The sequence below is a fragment of the Hylobates moloch genome, unplaced genomic scaffold (assembly GCF_009828535.3).
Source record: "Hylobates moloch isolate HMO894 unplaced genomic scaffold, HMol_V3 SCAFFOLD_19, whole genome shotgun sequence".
NCBI lineage: Eukaryota > Metazoa > Chordata > Mammalia > Primates > Hylobatidae > Hylobates > Hylobates moloch.
In genome coordinates this window covers 21,667,815-21,691,412 of record NW_026652294.1, presented here as the reverse complement: position 1 = coordinate 21,691,412, position 23,598 = coordinate 21,667,815, and the positions used below count along the sequence as shown (strand labels likewise).

The 23,598-nt window shown below is 42.2% G+C and overlaps 1 protein-coding gene across 4 annotated transcripts in view; it reads left to right on the top strand.

The window, feature by feature from the left end:
* Nucleotides 1-23,598, top strand: part of MRTFA (myocardin related transcription factor A) — a 226,406-nt gene that overhangs the window by 147,344 nt on the left and 55,464 nt on the right. The gene's annotated exons all lie outside the window — the stretch shown is intronic.

Below are 23,598 nucleotides of genomic sequence, written 5' to 3'. Positions count from 1 at the left end.
ATTCAAGAAGAAGGTAGTATAGTGGTAGCTTTTTGTTGAGACCAGTCACCAGCCTGAAACTTTCTTTAGTAAATAATTAGATTCATTGAATAAAATGTTCAACTGAGCTTGATGCAATCTCATAGTTACAAAACACTCTTGCCAAAGAAAGTTGCAGTCTTAATATCTGTAATCGAATCATTTCCTGTTCAGGCTTGCAGGTGGGGAACCATCTGAAACTGCAGTCCTATAAGATTAGTTATAAAGAAAACGCCTTGGTGGGAGAAGCCTTGATGATAATATTGAATAGACAGCCTAACAAGTGTGGGGATGAAGAAGGTACACCAGGATCCTGGGACTTACCAGATTTAAAGGCGTAAGTCGGGATCTGCAAGCCCACTCCCTTGGGGTGATCTGAATAAAGCTACTCTAGGGCATTCAGGTATGTGCTGAACACACTCGGGCAGTGGGCCAGGCAGATGGCTTATTCCTGCACTGACCTTCGAAGGCCTGCCAGGTTGAAAAGCTACCACTGGGGAGGCATGGCTGTGCTCTAGCAAGAACAAGAACGTGCATTTCATGTGGCATTTGGTCCTTCCCAGTTGAGGGGGATGCCTTGGGACTAGGTTAATCTCTGAGTCCACTTAGGGCTTGGGATGTATTCTCACAGCCCTTGCTCCTCCTCCATCTTAGAGTTGATTTTTACCATCATCGCAACCTCCTCTAAGTGATTCTTCCAGACCCATAGTTAGCCTTTGAGATTCCACAGTTCTCCTCCCTACTCTTCCCCAGCTTGTCTTCATTGAGACCCACATTTTTAGGTTTGACTAAACCTTCCATCTAGGAATATGTAGGAGGCTAAGCAATTTAGGCCGCATTCATGTATCCTGTCATTTGCTTCACTGCATCTTCTTGGCTGTGGTAAAGGAAATTTAGGTGTGATACACTCCTTAGGCTTCACTGCCCTGCCCCCCTTTCCTTTTGCCCTTTTGATTTTTTTTAATCTGATACTCAGGCTCTCCTCCCCCCTTCACACACCACTGGAGTCTCCTAAGCTATTTCTGTCAGTTTAATGATCCCCAGCTGTTGCCACAGTTTGGGCTGTTTTCATACCCAGGAGAAGCATCGAAGAGGCAGAGGCAAAGGGGTCTTGTTTGTTGTCTGTCCCACAGTGTGTCAAACAAATCAAATTCATTTTTCTGAAACCACTAGTGAGATTCCTTAGGGATGGATGTTAATACTGGGATGATTTGAGAATCAGGAGGAGGAAAAGTACATGGTAGTATCAGGGACATTTTTAAAATAAGCATTCTGCTGATAGGTGTGGCACTCTGCATCACTCAGAATTATGCTAGAAAATTGAGGTATGTGGTATGGAGGAATTATTTGATCACTTTGCATTATTTTAGTTTTTTTTTTTTTTTTTTTTTTGAGACGGAGTCTCACTATGTTGCCAGGCTGGAGTGCAGTGGCTCAATTTCCGCTCACTGCAGCCTCCTACTCCCAGATGCAAGCGATTCTCCTGCCTCAGCCTCCTGAGTAGCTGGGATTTACAGGCACATGCCACCATGCCCAGCTAATTTTTGTATTTTTAGTAGAGACGAGGTTTCACCATGTTGGCCAGGATGGTCTCGATCTCCTGACCTCGTGATCCGCCCGCCTCGGCCTCCTAAAGTGCTGGGATTACAGGTGTGAGCCACCGTGCCCGCCTCTACTTTTAGATTTTGAGCTGGAATTTCCCTTCTACTCATGTGTTTTTTTTTTTTTTTTTTTTTTTTTTTAGGCGGGGGTACGCCTTTTTCACCCAGGCTGGAGTGCAGTGGCGCAATCTCGGCTCACTGCAAGCTCTGCCTCCCGGGTTCACGCCATTCTCCTGCCTCAGCCTCTCCGAGTAGCTGGGACTACAGGCGCCCGCCACCACGCCTGGCTAATTTTTTTGTATTTTTAGTAGAGATGGGGTTTCACTGTGGTCTCGAGCTCCTGACCTCGTGATCCGCCCGCCTCGGCCTCCCAAAGTGCTGGGATTACAAGCGTGAGCCACCGCGCCCGGCCCCATGTGTGTTGAAGGACTATCTAAATTAAAAGAATTCTGTAATAGGAAATATATGGAAATTGTTGCTGAAGTATCCAGAAAAGGCATTTATTTAAGTTCTGCTTTAACTTAATGCAGGTTTGTTTCGTAAAATTTTGTGCAAAACCTGCCGTAATGAAATGTTCCATTTGCAAATTGAACCACACAGACTTCAGGAAATACAAAGTTGCGGTACTTATAACATGAACTCTCCTACAGTTACACATACCTTTGCTTTTGAAAAGTCTTTACTAAACCTGGGGGATGTGGAGTGGGAAAATCCTACAGTAGTTAAATGGGCTCCTGTATTATAATGATCTGGCTTCTCCTTTATGTGTTTGATCTTGAGAATTTTAACCCATTCCAACAAGTTTAGCTGATTTGTGGCTTTTACGCTCAGGCACTACATGAAGTTTAATTTTATGGATTTCATTCTTCCACAGAGAAGACAAATTTTGCTGCAGCCTTTATCAAATTTTATTTTTAAATTTTTATCTTTTTGAGTCAAATAGCTAAAATTTTATATCATTTAGGACTTAAGGGTGAGAAGTTAGTTTTTTTCTTTATCCATAGAAAGCTTGATACATAAACATTTGAATAAGCTTCAGATTGTTTGTCTATCTAATTATCTATCTGTAACGCAACCCATATGGTCTAATTTCTAATCACCTTTCTATTCCCTACTGCTTCCCATAGAAAAGGGCCGGGTGCAGTGCCTCATGCTCAATCCCAGCAAAGCCTGTAATCCCAACATTTTGGGAGGTTGAGGCGAGCGGATCACTTGGGTCCAGGAGTTTGAGACCAGCCTGAGCAACATGGTGAAACACCATCTCTGCAAAAACAAACCCCAAAAAAGCAAAAATTGGTCAAGCATGCTACTGTGCACCTGTAGTCCCGATTACTCAGGAGGCTGAGGTGGGAGGACTGATTGAGGCCAGGAGGTCAAGGCTACAGTGAGCCATGATCGCACCACTGCACTCCATCCTGGGACAGAATGCGATCTATCTTTTAATTAATTTATTTATTTTTATTGAGACAGAGTCTCACTCTGTCACTCAGGCTGGAGTGCAGTGGCGCTGTCTCGGCTCACTGCAAGCTCCGTCTCCCGGGTTCATGCCATTCTCCTGCCTCAGCCTCCCGAGTAGCTGGGACTACAGGCGCCCACCACCACGCCCGGCTAATTTTTTGTATTTTTAGTAGAGACGGGGTTTCACCATGTTAGCCAGGATGGTCTTGATCTCCTGACCTCGTGATCCACTCGCCTCATCCTCCCAAAGTGCTGGGATTACAGGCATGAGCCATTTGTGCCCGGCCGAGACCCTATCTTAAAAAAAAAAAAAAAAAAAAAAAATTACTTTAGGTCTGTCATAGTAGCTCATGCCTGTAATTCCAGCACTTTGGGAGACTGAAGCAGGAGGATTGCTTGAGACCAGGAGTTTGAAACCAACCTGGGCAATATAGTGAGACTCCATCTCTACAAAAAAATTTTTTTTAAAATTAGCCAGACATGGTGGAGAGCACCTGCAGTCCTAGCTATTTGGGAGGCTGAGGTGGAAGAATCACTTGAGCCCAGAAGTTTGAGATTACAGTGAGCTGTGATCCTGCGCCACTGCGTTCCAGCCTCGGCAAGAGAGTGAGATCCTGTCTCTGTGTTTTGAGACGGGCTCACTCTTGTTCAGGCTGGAGTGCAGTGTCACAATGTTGGCTTACTGCAGTCTGGGTCAACAGGCATACACTACAGGCACACACAACCAGATGTTGTCTCCCTGTGTTGCCCAGATTGGTCTCCAACTCCAGCTCTCAAGTAATCCTCCCACCTTGACCCCCCCAAAGTGCTGGGATTATAGGCACAACCCACTGTCCCTGGCCTAATTTAATTTTAAGGAAAACAATTTTTTGTCACTTTTGGTTTGCTCTAGAATGACTACCCTATTCCAAGTTTTGAGTCCGTACAACAAATTTGGGTGCAGAATGTCAGCATCAGTGATACCAGCAGGGATTAGCAAATGAGATTCAAGGCTGCTCATATTTTCTCAGGTGAATGGGCAGAACTAATGTAATGAGGAAAATGCTGTTTCTTGGTGCCTTTAACTTTGGAAGGGAGTGTTCAGATGGCCCTACCTAAAAAGTGCTAAGGGAAGCACATTCCCAGTTTATCTCCACCCTGTTCAGGCATCTGGTGCAAGTGCATGCTATGCCCAGATCTTACATTATGGAGTTGGTTGCACATTGCTTTATAGATCCTCAGGAAAGAGACTGATGACATTGAAGTAATTGGCACTTTTAGATCTGTTTGCCACGATTAGAGTAGGAGGTCACATCAAGGGGAGAGATGAGCAACTACCCAAAATGAAGTGGTGAGCTTCAGATTTTTGAGGATGTGGGGAGTAATTTTTATTTATTTATAGTTATTAATATTTTTGTTATGACTGTGGCATAAATGTGATATAGTAGAAAAAGCACAAGCTTTGATATCAGGCCAACCTGTGTTTGAGTTCTGGCTCTACCTGTTACCACCTGTGCAGCTTCTTCATCTATGAGATAGTACATATCTCAAATAGCCATTGAGATGAAATGAGTCACCGTAGTAGTACTTCTACCCAGTGACCACACAATGTAAGAGCTAAACACATTAGAGTCCTCATTTCTTTTTTTTTTTTTTTTTTTGAGATGGAGTCTCGCTGTGTCACCCAGGCTATAGTGCAGTGGTGCGATCTCGGCTCACTGCATGCTCTGCCTCCCGGGTTCCAGCGATTCTCCTGCCTCAGCCTCCCGAGTAGCTGGGACTACAGGTGCCCACCACCATGCCTGGCTAACTTTTTGTATTTTTAGTAGAGATGGGGTTTCACTGTGTTAGCCAGGATGGTCTCGATCTCCTGACCTTGTGATCTGCCTGTCTCGGCCTCCCAAAGTGCTGAGATTACAGGTGTGAGCCACCGCGCCCGGTCAGAGTCCTCATTTCTTACATTTTAGTTTTCTTTTCAAGGCAAGCCTTTTCTCAGTGCCTTTGCACTTGCAATTTGTTATGTCTGGAACACTCTCCAGATCATTTTTATGGTTTGTCATATTATTTAGGTTTCTGTCCAAGAGTCATCTGTCTCTTCAAAAGGGCCTTCTCTGTGTACCCTATCTAAAATTACCACCACCCCTGTCACTCTCTGTTCTCTTGTTCCACTATATTTTTCTTCACCTAATATACTCCCTGAAATTATAATATGTACACCTTATTTATTATGTTTTCCCTACTAGAGCATATGTTCTATGAGGGCAGGGACCTCATCTGTCCATGTTGTTTTATCACCTATAAATATTGGCCTTATCTGTTCATGTTGTTTTATCACCTATAAGTATCACCTATACATATTAGTTCAATAAATGAATGAACGAACCAATTGACAATCTTCCTAGTGCCCGAAAAGAACCTGTGGCCGAATGCAGGAAGGAAGTTGTACCAGGAAGCAAAAGCTCTCTGCTTTTGTGGAGTGGATGTTCCCACACTGAGAGCCAGATAGGCAGTAGTCCTGTGACGTCCTCTTACATCCTTTTAGACTTCTTCCTGTCTCTCTGTCTGGGAAGAGCCCCTTTGACCTTTATTTAGTACTTGTTATTTTTTGAGTCAGGGTCTCACCATGTTGCCCAGGCTGGACTGCAGTGGCATAATCATGGCTCACTGCAGCCTCAACCCCTCAGCTTGTGGAGCAGCTAGGACTACAGGCAAGGGCTACTACGCCTGGCTAATTTTTTAAAAAATTTATTTTTTGTAGAAACGGGGGTCTCCCTATGTTGCTCAGAAAAGTCTTGAACTCTGGCCGGGCATGTTGGCTCATGCCTGTAATCCCAGCACTTTGGGAGGCCGAGGCAGGCGGATCATGATGTCAAGAGATCGAGACCATCCTGGCCAACATGGTGAAACCCCACCTGTACTAAAAATACAAAAGTTAGCTGGGCATGATGGTGCATGCCTGTAGTCCCAGATACTCAGGAGGCTGAGGAAGAAGAATCACTTAAACCCGGGAGGCGGAGGTTGCAGTGAGCCGAGATCACGCCACTGCACTCCAGCCTGGTGACAGAGCAAGACTGTCTCAAAAAAAAAAAAAAAAAAAAAAAAAGAAAAACTCTTGAACTCCTGGGCGTGATCCTCCCACCCTGGCCTCCCAAAGTGCAGGGATTACAGGTGTGAACCATCATGGACAGCCTGAATAACCTTTAGATGTGACCACCGTTATCCTGTTAAAATCTCGATTCCTTTTGGAATTAGAACATAAGCAGTGTTTTCAGTCTCCAGAGTTCTACTATGTCATATACTCTACATGTTCCATACTATTCACTGCAATCACCTGGATTTTCCCCTAGTTAGTAAGTATGTAGATCACTTTTTTCCATCCATATCAGCATATCGTGCTGATAACACTATCAATATAGTGTCATTTTAAAACATAGAGGAGTGGGGTGCAGTGTTTCATCATGACTGTAATCCCAGGAATTTGGGAGGCCAAGGCAGGAGGATAACTGGAGGCCAGGAATTCAAGGCCAGCCTGGGCAACAATGCAGGACCCCATCTTGACAAAACATAACATAAAAAATAAACATACAGAGAACTGGTGTGTTTTATGAGAAAAGAGAGGTGGTTGAAGATTCAGGCTGTACATTCAGACAGAGCTGGGTTCCAATTTCTGCTCTACCTTTTACTTTATGACCTTGAGCAAGTTGCTTAATCGGTTTAAACCTCAATTTCCTCATCTACAAAATGGTATAACAGTTGTATCATCTGCATAGCTTTGTTGTGAGAATTAAATAAGATGATGCATGCATGTTTACACTATTTTGTAAATGTTATTACACAATATAGAGACCTTTCACTTGCATATTTTAATACCTTGTTAGATTTTCATAAGCTTATTCTTTGAAAGTTACCTGGTTAGATGTATAAGTTGCCCAGGTTTACCAGCCCAGGAACCTGCTTCATTAATCTAGAGACTTCATCCTTGACAGTATTCAGATTAAATAGAAGATATCTATTATATTTTGGTATTATAAAAGTATTCCTTATCAGAAATGTTTGAGACTACAGATGTTTTGCATTTTGGATTTCTTTCAGATTTTGGAATATTTGCATTATATATTTGCTGGTTGAACATCCAAATCTGAAATCTGACATGCTCCATTGAGCATTTCCTTTGAGCATCATGTTGATTTACAGGAATCATTTATAGGAATTGATAATTTCTTTCTCTCCAAGAGATGGCAGCATTTCAGTTTGAAAAACCTGACATTTGTTGTGTTTCATAGTTGATTCATCAATTTTTCTAAAGGTAGAGGCAAATCCTTTTTTTTTTTTTTTTTTTTTTTTTGAGAAGGAGTCTCGCTCTTTCGCCCAGGCCAGAGTGCAGTGGCGCTATCTTGGCTCACTGCAAGCTCCGCCTCCCGGGTTCACGCCATTCTCCTGCCTCAGCCTCCCAAGTAGCTGGGACTACAGGCGCCTGCAACCACGCCTGGCTAAGAGGGTTTCACCGTTTAGCCAGGATGGTCTGATCTGACCTCGTGATCCCCCACCCGGCCTCCCAATCTGTGGTTACAGGTGACCACCAGGCGCCCGCCACCACGCCCGGCTAATTTTTTTTTGTATTTTTAGTAGAGACGGGGTTTCACCGTGGTCTCGATCCCCTGACCTCGTGATTCGCCCGCCTCGGCCTCCCAAAGTGCTGGGATTACAAGCGTGAGCCACCGCGCCCAGCCTTTATTTTATTTTTTTAGGGGCAGAGGTTTAATAGGCGGAAGAAAGGGAAAGGAAAACAACTCTCCCTCGTGAGAAAGAGGGGACTTTCGAGAGGAAAGGCTGGCCAGCAGCAGCAGATGCCCCAGATTTTATAGTCAGGTGTGAGGAGGTGGTGTCTGATTTACGTAGGGCTCACAAATTGGTTTGATCAGGTGTGATGTTTACATAGTGAGCCGGGAAGGCTGGTTGCCCTACCCTAATCTTATTATGCAAATACATCGCCCCTTAGCTGGCGCCATCTTGTCTGCTTCTTACTGTATGTGTGGCTGGCAGAGAAGGGAAGGTGGAGCCTTCATTTTGAACATGATTAGTTCCAGGTAGTTCTTTCCTGCTGGCATTCACCTGTGCAAGCTCTCAGCTTGCTTATCTATTTCAGCAGCTCAACTTTACGAGCTGCTCTGTTAGAAAATGATTTGGAGCTGCTTTTCATTAAAAAGGAAAACCTTACTGAGGACTTTCATACCCTCACTATCTGCTTAAGTAATTTCTTCTTAACTCCTGTATCATTCACTCCTCTGGAATGGTAATGCTAACTGCTGTTAGGGGGTGTTGGACAACTCTTTCTGGCTCCTTCCTGCTGAAAAGGGGCATTGTGTGTGGAACAGCAGCTAGGGCTCGTCCTGGGGTCAATCTAAGGGTCTTCAGATGAAAGGTGTGTCCATGTGTGGTTCGGTGTACAGCACCATTTGGAGTTTGATTGCTGTCGGAGCCATCCCGATGGGTTGTAACACTGGTTTGCCTCCACCAGATGTTGCATATTGTAACAATGTTGTACCTTGGTATCCCAGACGAGGTCCCCAATATGAAGCGGCTGTGTTGTCTGGGGTAAATACTTGAGATTCACCCTCTCATGCCAAGAAAATTTAGGACATGGACACATATGAGGAGTTTAGGAGTAGAGGTTTCATAGGCAAAAGAAAGAAGGAAAGAGAAAGGAAAACAGCTTGCTCTCTAGTGAGAGAGAGGGGGCTTCCAAGAGGAAAAGGCCCTCCGTGGGTTTTGAAAATAAACTTTATTTGGAATGATTTTAGACTTACAAGAAAGTTACACAGATAGTACGGAGAGTTCCTGTATATCCTTGATCCAGTTGCCCCTAATGTTAGCATCTTACGTAACTGTGGTACATTTGTCAAAACTGAGAGATGAACATTAGTACATTACTGTTAAGTAAACTCCAAACTTCATTTGGATTTCATTCGTTTTCCCACTGTCGTTTTTCAGTTCCCAGATCCAATCTAGGATACCAGATTGCATTTAATCATAAGATTTGTAGATGGTTGGTCAATAGAATCCCAAGGAGAATTTACTTTCCTTTCTTCACCTACACTTCCTCCTTTTTATCTTAACTTTGGATCTGAATCTCAAGAATTTCAGCAGCTCCTTTCTCTGGCAAAAGATAAATGGACCTTTCTGGATCCTTTAACAACTATTTTGGTATTGATAGCTTAGAATTTCAGGAGCATGCTTTTTTGAACACTCAACTGTATATTTGATTTTAATAATGAATGGGTACTGATTCTTCTGCCTCTCTCTGAAGCTTGCTCTTTATATACCAGAGCCTGCTTCACTGACTACATGTTCCTAAACTGCCTTCCAAAGAAAAATAGTTCCCTTTCCTTTTGTTTCCCCTTTCCTTTTTCATTCCTTTCCTTCCCCTTTCCTTTACCCTTCCTTTCATCTCTCCGCATCCCCCACCCCCGACCCCCACCAAGAACAACTTGGGATGTGATTTAAATAAGGGTGGTTTGATACAAGATCATTTTACCTTGTAGAATAAATTATCTCATTGGAGGTGTGGTACCGGATTACTTACAGTTCTTACTTTGCCCTAGAGAAACTCTGATGTAAAAGCCTCTAATGAAACATATGTAATCTGTATTATAATTTTACAAATCACTTTTCATGTACCTTGTGGTCTTTTGAGTTTCAAAGAATATATGGATTAGTTTTCAAAATTGAATTATAGTGAGAAAATTGAGGAAAAACAGATAAAGTTACTTGATTAGGTAGCAACAGAACTAGGATTGGGACCTCTGTGTTCTGATTCTTTCTCTGATGTCCTTTGGTCTCCCCTTAGCGGTCATTTCTTGTTTTTTTTGTTTGTTTGTTTGTTTTGAGACCTAGGTCGCCCAGGCTGGAGGGCAGTGGCGTGATCTCGGCTCACTGCAACCTCTGCCTCCTGAGTTCAAGCTATTCTCCTGCCTCACCCTCCCGAGTAGCTGGGATTACAAGTGCCTGCCACCATGCCCGGCTATTTTTTATTTTTATTTTTAGTAGAGACAGGGTTTCACCATGTTGGCCAGGCTGGCCTAGACCTCCTGACCTCACGTGATCTGCCTGCCTTGGCCTCCTAAAGTGCTGAGATTACAGGCATGAGCCACCGCGCCTGGCCAGAGGTCATTTCTGTAGGTGTATTGCATTTATTTGGAACTTATGAAATATATATAAAACCAACCCCACATTCAATGCTATTAACCCTTTACCCAGAAATCAGTTGAGCTGACAGTAAACCCTTTCTGGTTAAGGATAGGGCTAATTATAAAATACATTGGGCCTTTACAATGCTTTTGTTTATATTAAAAACAAGCCAGAGATATATTTTTGGCGCAGCGTACACTGTGCTTACCCATTCAGGCTGGTTTCACAAGTTGAAGGAAGAAAATTATCATGAAAAGGACAAGAGAAACTTAGTGTTTAGGCTGCGCGGTGGCTCACATCTGTACTCCAGCACTTTCGGAGGCCAGGGTGGGTGGATCATTTGAGCCCAGGAGTTCAAGACTAGCCTGGGCAACAGGTGAAACCCTGTCTCTACAAAAAATTAGCCATTTGTGGTGGTGCGTGCCTGTGGTCCCAGCTACTCAAGAAGCTGAGGCAAGAGGATCAATTGCTTGAGCCCAGGAAGTCGAGGCTGCAGTGAGCCAAGATTGCACCACTGCTCTCCAGCCTGGGTGACAGAGCAAGATCCTATCTCAAAAAACAAAAAAGAAAAGAAACATAATGTTTAGAAAGCTTAAGAACATTATATGTAAGAAGCAGGAGAGGAAACAATTCCATTGGATGCTGTAGGACAGGGTAGCGCTCGCTCAAGAACCAGAAAGCAAGAGAGGTAATCAAACCAAGTTAGGGAACACAGAGACATCTGTCTTCTCTTTGTATGTTTTTAGACCGTATCAGGACAGACTCTTGGGCGCATATTAGTAGGGCCCAGAGGAGTAGTATTACTTTTGGGGAATGTTATCAGGAAATAGCTTGAAACTTTAATACCAACTGATCATGAAGATAAAATACTTTCAAGACCCTCCCCCCCCTTTTTATTTTGAGACGGAGTCTCGCTCTGTCGCCCAGGTTGGAGTGCAGTGGCGCGATCTCAGCTCACTGCAAGCTCCACCTCCCGGGTTCATGCCATTCTCCTGCCGCAGCCTCTGGAGTAGCTGGGACTACAGGCACCCGCCACCACGCCTGGCTAATTTTTTGTATTTTTAGTAGAGACGGGGTTTCACCGTGTTAGCCAGGATGGTCTCGATCTTCTGACCTCGTGATCCACCCACCTCGGCCTCCTAAAGTGCTGGGATTACAGGCATGAGCCACCGTGCCCGGCCAAGACACCATTTTTATGTACCCTAGTGCTATCCTGCATAAAAAGGATCTTGTTTCTCTTTTTCTCTGACTTCCAGTGTTGGGCAGTACCATCTTTCTGCTCTTATGATAACTGAAAAATACGTAACTATTTTAATTGTTGTTTTAAAGAAACAAGCAATTCTTTTTATTTTTAATGTACACATGTGCCTCACACAAAAGGCCAGATAAGACTTGAATTTGCCAGTAGTAGGGCATGCCCACTCTTTGCATGTGTGCTAGCCAATGTTACACTTGTCTAGACGTTAGCGTCTTTCTTAAAACATTGTAATTATTCACTTTTTTTTTCAGACGGAGTCTGGCACTATTGCCCAGGCTGGAGTGCAGGGGCACAATTTTGGCTCACTGCAACCTCCGCCTCCCGGATTCAAGCCATTCTCCCGCCACAGCCTCCCCGGTAGCTGGGATTACAAGCATGCACCACCATGCCTGGCTAATTTTTCTGTTTTAGTTGAGACAGGGTTTCACCATGTTGGCCAGGCTGATCTCGAACTCCTGACCTCGGGTGATCCACCCGCCTCAGCCTCCCAACATGCTGAGATTACAGGCGTGAGCCACCACGCTAGGCCCTTATATGGCTTTTGTATCTTAAAGACAGGGCCAGTTATTAGAGATACAAATCTGTGTAAGACATGGTTCTCATTCTCACAGAACTCCTAGCTCTAATGGATTCAAAGTGAATAATTATAATGTTGGCTGGGCGCAGTGGCTCACACCTGTAATCCCAGCACGGTGGGAGGCCCAGGTAGGCAGATCACCTGAAATCAGGAGTTCTAGACCAGCCTGGCCAACATGGTGAAACTTCGTCTCTACTATAAATACAAAAATTAGCCAGGCGTGGTGGCACACACCTGTAGTCCCAGCTACTCGGATGGCTGAGGCAGGAGAATAGCTTGAACCTGGGAGGCGGAGGCTGCATTGAGCTGAAATCGTGCCACTGCGCTCCAGCCTGGGTGACAGAGCGAGATTCCGTCTCAGGAAAAAAAAAAAAAAAAAAGCCGTTTGAATACATGAATTGAATTCTGAGAACAATCAAATCAGTTAGGATATAGTGTCTGTTTTCTTTCAAAATACTCTTCACACAAATTAGAACTTACTTTATGTATGTTTCCCTCATGAAACTGTAAACTCATTGAAGGCGGGGCCTTCAGTCACTTCTGTATACCCAGCAACAAACAGAGTATCTGGCATACAGTAGGCCCTCATATTTCTTGAATGAATACATAAGGAAAAAGAGGTTGGGACAAGGAGCTAAGGAAGAACTGAATAAGGCATGGATGTGAGGTTAAGTATATGTGCTGACCAACTAGTACATGAACTCTAGAGCATCCAAGCAAGTGAGGGTAAAGTGAGTAAATGACACTGTGTGCCTTAACTTACTTGTTTTTATGACTTCCCCTGAAATCTCTACTTTTCAAAGAGTTTTAGTATCTTAAACAATTGACTGTATATTAATATAAAGAGGAATGTGAAAAGTTTATTATCACGTAACATTAAAGAAGGAAATACTGGAGAGTTCAGGGCTCTCTCATATCCTTTTTTCTTTTTCTGTAAAATATTGATCACAACTTGAATTTATTTGTTTGTTGTCATTGATTTGATCTCTGTTGTCCCACTGGACTGAAAGCTTTATGTGAGCAGAGATCTTAGGTGTATCTAGTACCTAGCACAAGACCTAACACAATAATAGTATGTTGGTGCAACAGTAATTGCAGCTTTTGCCATTAAAAGCAATGACAAAAACCTCTATTACTTTTGTGCCAACCTATAGTTGTTTAGTAAATTATTTGTTAGGTGAGTGAATAGAGAAGATCTCTCTCCACACTCTGATTCTCAATCCTTATATTGGTGGTGATGCTGGAAAGTAACCCAGGCAGCAGAACTTGAGTAGCACCTGCTTCTAGGGACACCCTTCACCTACTTTTAATCACGCATTCTAAGGACAAAACTGGTGAGTGTTCTGAACAGCCTTTGGTTCTAATTGATAGGCCATATGGTTTTACAATTTGGATGCCACTAAATGATTTTTCAGGCATATAGGATAAATAGAATGTAAAATACACCAATAAAATAGGTATAATTCACTGTTGCAAAGATGGGTATTCTAATTATCTGCATGCTGAGCTTCACTTAAGGCTAGCACCCAACCTGTTCCTTCTCTGACCTTCCTGGTAAAACACATTCCCTAGTTTGAAGCTAGAAGTATTGGTGTCTGTTGCTGAATTAAGTTGCATTTGCTTATTTTTTCTGGGACTGGTGCCTGAAAATTAGAGAAAAAATATACCAATTATTAGCAGATCAAGCTTTAGGAATTTATAGGAGGCTATGAACTTAGAGTAAGGAAATACTATCCGAAACTACTTTTAACAGTTAATATTGGCTGGGTACAGTGGCTCACACGTGTAATCCCAGCACTTTGGGAGGCCGAAGTGGGAGGATTGCTTGAGCCCAGGAGTTCAAGACCAGTCTGGGCAACAGTGAGACCTTGTCTCTACAAAAAAAATTTAAAAATTAGCTGGGTGTGGTGGTACAAGTCTGTAATCCCAGCTACTCAGGCGGCTGAGGTGGGAGGATTGTTTGAGCCTGGTGGGTCAAGGCTGCGGTGAGCCATGATCATACCACTGCACTTCAGCCTGGACAACAGAGTGAGAACCTGTCTCAAAAAAAATAAAAACCAGTTAATATTTATTAGTAAATGTACTACACTGTATATAAAAGAGAACTTAGAAGATACTGCATCATATCATATGCATTAAATTTAGATAGAAAACTCACAGAAGTGCATCTAGAGATAACAGATTTAATCTCTTTATTGAGTTGTTCTTTAGCCATTTTCTTTCCCTTGACAAACCTTTAGTGGTAGTCTACAAATACATTTTATGGAAGAAGTGTGTTGGAAAATGAAATTTCTCTTCTGTTGGAAACTTTTGAACAAATTAACAATTTTTAGCCAGAGCTTGGGGGTCCATTTTCACTGCTCTTTGTTGTCTGCTCCAGGAGCTATGTGTGAATTTGTTGTGGTCTCTGTTGCCCTGTGTCCTGCAGGTCCTGGGAGGTCCATAGCTAAGATGCCAGGACACCATGGAAGCTGGGAAATGTGTTGATAATTTGTGACAGTGGATATCCCTGGTCTATATCCTGTTCTCTAGATGTCTGATTTTAATGCTAAACTTCATGAGATGGGAGTTGACACCTCCTAGAAGTGTTCACATGATTGTTTATTAAATTATTCATTTGTTAAGGAATTTGAGAAAAAAATGATTTGTTATTCATAAGTTTTTCAATGTGAAAAAATATTTAAAATGATCATGGAAATAATAACATGTTTATTGTCAAAAAATTTTAACTGAAAAACTGAATCATTGTTCAAAACACAGCAAAAGATGATGTGCCTTAAAACAGTATCAGAGGAAAGGCTATTTACTGGTTATTAGGTGGATTAAACCTGCTTTGCACTATTTACTTGCCATGATCTATCATTGGCATCATGAACATGGGTGGAGCATATTTAATTTCTCCATATAAAGTAAGCTTAAATTAGGCCAAAGTAGCATTACATAGGGTAGCTCTTGACATGGCATTGCATTAGAATTATCTGCTAAGCTTTTTAAAGAGATGAGGTCTAGGCCCCATTCCAGACCAATTAAAAACCTTCCCAGATGATTTCATTGTGAAGGGTAAGGGTTGAGAATCACTGGAATGAGAGAAGGATTACAAGGATAAGGATACAGAATATTTGGTTCCAGGCCTGGCTTCATTTCCTAGTATTTTGTTGAGGAATTTTGTGTCTATATTAATAAGGCATATTCATCTGTAGTTTTGTTTTGAGGCCTTTCTCTGGCTTTGGAATCAGAGAATAATACCAGCTTCATAAAATGAGTTGGGAAAGTGTTTTCTCCTCTGTTTCCTGGAAGAGTTTGTGAATGATTGGTATTAATTCTTTTTATTTTTTAATTTATTTTTTTGAGACAGGGTTTTGCTCTGGCACCGAGGTTGGAGTGCAGTGGTGTGGTCTCAGCTCACTACAGCCTCAACCTCCCAGATTCAAGTGATTTCCCTGCCTCAGCCTCCCGAGTAGTTTGGACAACAGGCACTTGCCACCATGCCTGGCTCATTTTTGTAGAGTCAGTTTTGCCATGTTGCCCAGGCTGGTCTCAAACTCCTAAGCTCAAGCAATCCATCTATCTGGGCCTCCCAAAGTGCTGGAATTACAAGCATGAGCTACCAGGCCCAGCCAGTATTAATTCTTAAGTATTTGGAGAAATATATCAGCGAAGCCTTCTAGACCTGGGCTTTTCTTTGTGGGAAGATTACTATTTCATTCTCTTTACTTGTTATATATCTATTCCGATATTCTGTTTCTTTCTTCAGTTTCAGTAATTCATGCCTTCCTAGGAATTTGACCATTGCATTTCTTTTTCTTTTTCTTTTTTTGAGACGGAGTCTTGCTCTGTTGCTCAGGCTGGAGTGCAGTGGCATGATCTCGGCTCACTACAACCTCTGCCTCCCAGGTTCAAGCGATTCTCTTGCCTCAGCCTCCCAAGTAGCTGGGATTACAGGCGTGTGCCACCACATCTGGCTAATTCTTGTATTTTTTTTTTTTTTTAATAGAAACGGGGCTTTGTCATGTTGGCAGGCTGGTCTTGAACTTCTGACCTCAGGTGGTCCACTTGCCTTGGCTTCCCAAAGTGCTGGGATCACAGGCGTGAGCTACCACACCCGGCCTCCTTTTGCATTTCTGACTTTTGTATGTATTTTCTGTTTTTTTCTTGGCAGTCTAGGTAAAGGTTTATCAATTTTGTTCTTTTCAAACAACAAACTTTTATGACTATTGATTTTCTCTGTTGTTTTTCTGGGTTTTTTTTTTTTTTTTTTTTTTTTGAGACGGAATCTTGCTCTTTCACCCAGGCTGGAGTGCAGTGGCACGATCTCAGCTCACTGCAACCTCCGCCTCCCGGGTTCAAGTGATTCTCCTGCCTCAGCCTCCTGAGTAGCTGGGACTACAGGCGCCTGTTGCCACACCTGGCTAATTTTTGTATTTTTAGTAGAGACGGAGTTTCACCTTATTGGCCAGGCTGGCCTTGAACTCCTGACCTCAGGTGATCTGTCTGCCTGGGCGTCCTAAAGTGCTGGGATTACAGGCATGAGCTACCACACCTGCCCTGTTTTTCTGTTTTCTGTATCATTGCTTACCACTTTAATTTCCTGTCTTCTACTTACCATGGTTTAATTTGCTCTTTTCCTAGTTTCCTTTTTTAAAATTAGCTGAATTTCATATTCATCTAGTTTCTTAAGGTAAAGGCTTACCGCATGTATTTCAGATCTTCTTTTTTTTTTTTTTGAGACAGAATCCCGCTCTTTTTGCCCAGGCCGGAGTGCAGTGGCGCTAGCTATCTGGGCTCACTGCAAGCTCTGCCTCCCAGGTCCACGCCATTTTCCTGCCTCAGCCTCCCGAGTAGCTGGGACTACAGGCGCCCGCCACCGCGCCCGGCTAATTTTTTGTATTTTTTTAGTAGAGAGGGGGTTTCACCGTGTTAGCCAGGGTGGTCTCGATCTCCTGACCTCGTGATCCGCCCGCCTCGGCCTCCCAAAGTGCTGGGATTACAGGCGTGAGCCACTGTGCCCGGCTTCAAATCTTCTTTTCCAATGTAGGCTGTGAATTTTCTAATATAAACCTATGAATTTCCCTCTAAGCACTGTTCTAGCTATATTCCAGAAATTTTGATAAATTGTTTAGTTCAAAGTACTTTCTAATTTCTCTCATTCTCTTTTGACTCATTGGCTGTTTAAGGGTGTGCTCTTCAATTTCTGCATATTTATGAATTTCCCAAATTTTCTTTTGCTGTTTATTATTTTTCTTTCTTTCTATATATATATATGCATGTATGTATATATTTTTTGGAGATGGAGTCTTGCTGTGTCACCCAGGCTGGAATGCAGTGGTACAATCTCAGCTCACTGCAACGTCCACCTCCCGGGTTCAAGCAATTCTACTACCTCAGCCTCCTGAGTAGCTGGGATTATAGGCACCCACCACCACACTCGGCTAATTTGTGTATTTTTAGTGAAGATGGGGTTTCACCATGTTGGCCAGGCTGGTCTTGAACTCCTGATCTCAGGTGATCCACCCATCTTGGCCTTCCAAAGTGCTGGGATTACAGGCATGAGCCACCGCACCCAGCCATATATTCTTTATATACATAATATTTATAGAGATGGGGATCTTGCTATTTTGCCCCAGTTGGTCTCTGACTCCTGGCCTCAAGCGATTTTTCTGCTTCAGCCTCCCAAAGTGCTGGGGTTATAGGTGTGAGCCACCATGCCTGGCCTCTTTTTGATTTCTAATTTAATTCCATTGCGTCACAGAATGATTTTAATCCTTTTAAATGTACTGCAACTTGTTTTATTGCTTGGTATGTGTTGTGACCTGGGGAGTGTTCCATGTGTGCTTGAAAAGAGTGTATATTCTGCCATTGTTAGGTGGAGTGTTCTATATGTTTGTTAATTCTATTTGGTTGATGGTGTAGTTCAAGTCCTATATATCTGTATTAGTCTGTTTTGGGTTGCTAAAAGGGGTACTTGAGGCTGGTTAATTTATAAAGAAAAGAGGTTTATTTGGCTTATGGTTTTGCAGGCTGTACAAGCATGGCACCAGCATCTGCTCAGCTTCTAGAGAGGCCTCAGGAAGCTTTTATTTACGACAGAAGGCAAAGGGGGAGCAGGAGTGTCACATGGCGAGAGGGAGCAAGAGAGATCCCATGCTCTTTTAAACAACCAGCATGCACATGAACTAAAAGAGTGAGAACTCATTACTTGCAGGGAGGGCACCAAGCCACTCCCAGGGGATCTGCCGCCATGACCCAGACATCTCCCACTAGGCCCCGCCTCCAGCTTTGGGGATCGTATCTCAGCATGAGGTTTGGAGGGGGCACACATTTGAGCTGTTTCAGTATCCTTACTAATTTCTACCTGGTTGTTCTGTCTATTGTTGAGAGTGAGGTAGATTGTGATTTTTAGAGGAGATAAACTCAAATACTCCTTATTCAAAATTAGTTAAATAAGCACCATGCAATTTATTAAAATGTAGAAATGCTCTAGTATTAGATGTACCTTACAAATGCCAGAAATGACATCTATTAATTTACTTTCTAGTATATTGGGGCTATTTTAATATTTTTAGTGTGAAGGTCATTGTTAATTCTCATGAAAACTGATGCTTTCAAACTTGGCTCCAACCAGACCAGTCTTTCAGTTGATTGTTTCTGGATAGCAATTTCCCCCCTGAAGTATGACAGCCTCTAGAGTTGGAAGCCAAATATCTGAGTGGGGGAAGAGAAAGATTTTTGAGCAGGCTTGTCTGCTTTTTGGTCTCCTCAAGCGTATAAACCTCATTAATTTGCAAATGCAGCACTGTTTTGGCTGGCATATAATTTCTAGTCCAGGGGCGTTTCTTTTACTCATCAACAAGTTTTGGAGCCTTTTCTAACATAAATATTCTGAAAAGTGGTGGCCAAATTTATTGTCATTTGATTAGAAGTTTCATGAGAAAAAGACTTGTCAGTATTCCTGAGTTACAGCCCAGTTAATGAAATGTCCCTACAGTCCGAGAATCTTCCTTGAGAGGACTTAACTGAGCAAAAGATGATGTGGAGGGAGGGGTCTTGTTTTTTTGCTGTCCTGTTCTTCCCATCACTAACCTTCCTATTCTTTTCTACTTCCTCATAATTTATACTTTATCTTCTGATTGTAGAAGTCTTGGTGGAATCAATACATGTATAAGGTAGGAACAGCTGCCAACTGCATGTTTCCTTTCCAGTGAAATCCAGGACAAATGACCGGTGGAAGAGCTAGGCTTGAGAACCCCACTTCTTACTCCTTTCTTGTGCCAGTCTTGATTGACCCAACTGATTGATGTGTTCATTTCTTGGGTATTACCCCTTGAATCCTATCAACGTCCTTCCATGGTCTTACAGGGCAGAGGTAAATTAAGGTCACTCCTTGGCTTTTCCCCCGTGCCCAAAGTAGCTGGTTATTCAAATAGCAATTGATGCCTTTGTTTGAGAAAGGTAAAAAACTTGATTATTTCCATGGAGAGTGGAGAACCTAGGGTTTTTCACTTTATGGTTGGATTTCTTTTCTTTTTATTCCATTCTTTTCTGGCAGGCACCTCAGTTGATTCACCACCCATCAGCTCTAAAGACATCTGTTCATCTATATATAGATCGTTCACACAGGCCCATTTAGAAACATGATATATTAAATTTGTGGAAATCAGTAACAGTAAAGGATTAAAGACTTATGCTTGTATACAAATAAATATTTTTGTTTAGTCTTTTTTGTTTTTGATATGGAGTCTCACTCTGTCACCCAGGCTGGAGTGCAGTGGCGCAATCTCGGCTCACTGCAAGCTCCGCCTCCCAGGTTCACGCCATTCTCCTGCCTCAGCTTCTCCGAGTAGCTGGAACTACAGGCGCCCGCCACCACGCCCGGCTAGTTCTTTTGTATTTTTAGTAGAGACGGGGTTTCACTGTGGTCTCGATCTCCTGACCTCGTGATCCGCCTGCCTCGGCCTCCCAAAGTGCTGGGATTACAAGCGTGAGCCACCGTGCCCAGCCTTGTTTAGTCTTTATTGGCTTGGGGAATGATGAGCAAATCTAAGTAGTGGTATACAGTGACATAGAGAGTTGTCAAAATTCCTACTGTGCTAAATCTCCATAGGCTTATACTGTCTGTGAAAGTCATCATTTGTTTCAGATATTTCTCGGCAAGGGTGGATGTGCATTAAATTTATGGCCTCCGAAATTTATTCCTGATTTTGGTAACTTTGGCAGTGAACACAGAACATATGGCTCTGTGGTATTTACTGAAAGTAGGTTATTAAATAATTGCTTCTAAAATGAATAATCCTAAGGTCTGGAAATGTAAAGTCATTTTATTTAGAATGCTTAGAATTAAGAGGAATTAATAGACCAAGGAAACAAAAACTCCATATAAACAGCTGTTGCTTTGTAGTTGAAAGTCTTAGACGATGGATCATTTTCAGTCTACACAGATAAACATAAAGCAGATAAATTATAAAACAAAATGAATTATAGGTTGACTGCCATAATTCTGAGTTTACTGCTTCAGTCTTTTTTCCCCCTCTTTGTAACCATTGAAGGTTATGCAGTGCATAAAACAACACATACCTAAGTCAGGTTATTGCAGTACCCAAGATGATACTGATACAGGATAATTCTGTTATTTGAGTGGGAAACTGTGTCAGATGTCAGATAAGCACAGAGTTCAAAGTTAACTCCAGGGAGGGACAAGATGGAATTTTCAGATAACTGAACTTTAATTTCATTCCGTTTTAGAGATCGAAAAGGTTTATTAGATAAGCTTTCCTCTTTGTACTGGAGCTGTATATGTGTGTGTATAAATATATATATATACATGCATAATATATACATGGTTGTATATATGTGTATGTATATGTAAGCTGAATATGCCTTTACTGTAGTCTCCACAGAAAACCTGAATCAGAAATTTATTAAATGTGTTAGCTTTCATAAATTTAAATTTTTGCGTTCATGAAGCAAGAAGTTTTTCAATCAAGAAGTTTCTGTAATATCCCTATGGCCCTATTTATATATGGTTTACTTCAGAGGGCTAGTGGTTAATATTTTAAAATTATTCTTGGATAATAGCCATTGCTTATATTATTGTTTCTTTGAAGTATTCAGACTTACTGAATTGCATTGTTCCCTTATTCTCTGAAATAAAATTAATTTGTCACATTTAATCATTTTCTAATAGTTGATCTTACACTGGGCTTTAGAAACACTCTAAAAGATTACAATTATTTGCCCCTTCATCCCTCTTACATTTTATCCTGCTTGGCTCTCCTTTTTCCGACAAAGAGGCACATTGCATATGATCAGGTGCCTCCACTTTAGAGTCACAGAAATGTGGGTCTGAATCCTAGTTCCAGCACTTTTGAGCTGTGTGACAGAAGGCAAACTTTTAAAGGTCTGATTCTTAGTTTCCTCATCTGTAAAATGGAGATAATAACTGTAGCATCCTCACAGGGCTTTTTTAAAGGATTAAATAAGTTAGAAGCATGACAGTCACTTAACACAGGGTCTGACACATAGTAGCACACTTATTTATTATTTGTGTTTTATTAATGCAATTACTGTTGCTGATCTGTGGTTATAATTTTTTTCTGAAATCAACTTCCTAGAGTAAACTTGTTTTACTGAAGTTGATCACCTGAGTTCCTTTGACCCTGGTTGAACCATCCGTTTTAGCCCCTTTGTCTGTCTCACCAGAGAATAAACCCAGGTGGTCACACTCCACTCCTGTTACCACAGTAGAGCAGGCTTTCAGAAGATCCTAGAGAGGCAAAGTAAGGAGTCCAGGTTTTGGAATCAGAATGCTTGTCTCCAAATCCTGTTCTACCTCTTATTAGTGGGATAACCTTAGGTATATTACTTAAACCTGCTGGGCCTCACTTTACTTCTTGGTAAAACAGGATTAATAATACCTATCTTGGCCGGGCATAGTGCCTCACACCTGTAATCTCAGCACTTTGGGAGGCTGAGACAGACAGATCACTTCAGCCCAGGAGTTCAAGACCAACCTGGGCAACATGGTGAAACCCTGTATCTACAAAAAAAAAATTGAAAAATTACCGGGCATGATGTCATGCACCTATAGTTCCAGCTACTCCAGAGGCTGAGATGGGAGGATCCGTCGAGCCAGGGACATCAAGGCCTTGGTGAGCTGAGATCACACCACTGCATTCCAGCCTGGGTGACAGAGTGAGACCTTGTCTCAAAAAATAAAACACCAAAATGTATCTTCATATGGCTGTTATAAACAGTAAGTTAAAATATAAAAGAATGTAAAACAGTGTCTGGCACAGAGTACGTGCATCATAAATGTCAGCTATTATTGTAGCTCCTGCTGTTTTTATCTATTTAGTTCTCCAAGGCTTTATTCTTAACAATGTTAATTTGTAAAATAATAATAGCCTCTTGGTTCAATTTCTCAGACTGTTTGTAACATCCTTTTGAGATCCAGTTCAGTACAAGAAACCATTGTTGAATGCCTACTATGTATTAAGTGCTATGGGGGACATATATCAGTAAGGGATATTCTCTTCTCTCCAGGAACTTATAAACTGGTAGGAGAAGTAAGATGTTCAAGGGCTACTATTACACAAGGCAAAATATTATATTTTTTCCTAACATATAAAAGGTAGCTCACAGGAGGCCTAGAGTAACTGAATGCTGTGGAGTGAGTGGGGAAGTTCAGATGAACAGGGTAGGCATTTCCAGGTGAAGTGAATAAAAGAGGTAGGAGAAAACTCACGGTACTTGAGGAAGAGTAACTGGCCAGCCTTGATTAAGATAACTTAAAATGGGAGAGAGACACTATAGGCAAGGACACAGCCAGGGAGCCACCACTGCAGCATGGGAAACCATGGCAGGGTAAAATTGGTAAGAGGGGAATGTGAGTGTGAGGAGGTAGAGTTGAAGTTGGCCCAGATATTTAAAAAATACTGGGAAAGATAGTGATATCATTAAAGAAGAAGGATGGGAAGGGGATTAGGTTTTTGGGAGGAAAAGAAGTTTGGCTTCGGATCTACTGAATTTGAGATGTAGGCAGGCGCATGGTTATGGTTCTGCGATTCTTGGACGCCTCCCTAAAAACTGCTCTGTGGATAGAAAAAGGCAGATATTAAGATGATTCCCAGTAGATTCCAGTTCCTCTCAGATGTGACTTGGAAGGCAGCCACACTTGAAGACTTAATTATGTAAGGAGGCTTTCCTTGGCCCATGGGATCCTCCTAACCCTACTTCTCTGAACATTTTCTTTTTTTTTCTTTTTTCTTTTTAGACAGCATCTTGCTCTGTTGCCCAGGCTGGAGTGCAGTGGCATGATCTCAGCTCACTGCAACCTCTGCAGTTTCTCATTTAGCCTCTGAATGACAACTGTGCCATCGTCATTCTGCGTAGTTTGTAGTTGTAACACCCTTTAGGTTTAACTGGCTTTTGAAAGAAAGATAGTTGATTTTTTTTTTTTTTTTCCCTGAGACAGCGTCTCACTCTGTTGCCCAGGCTGGAGTGAGAGAGAGTAGTGTGATCTC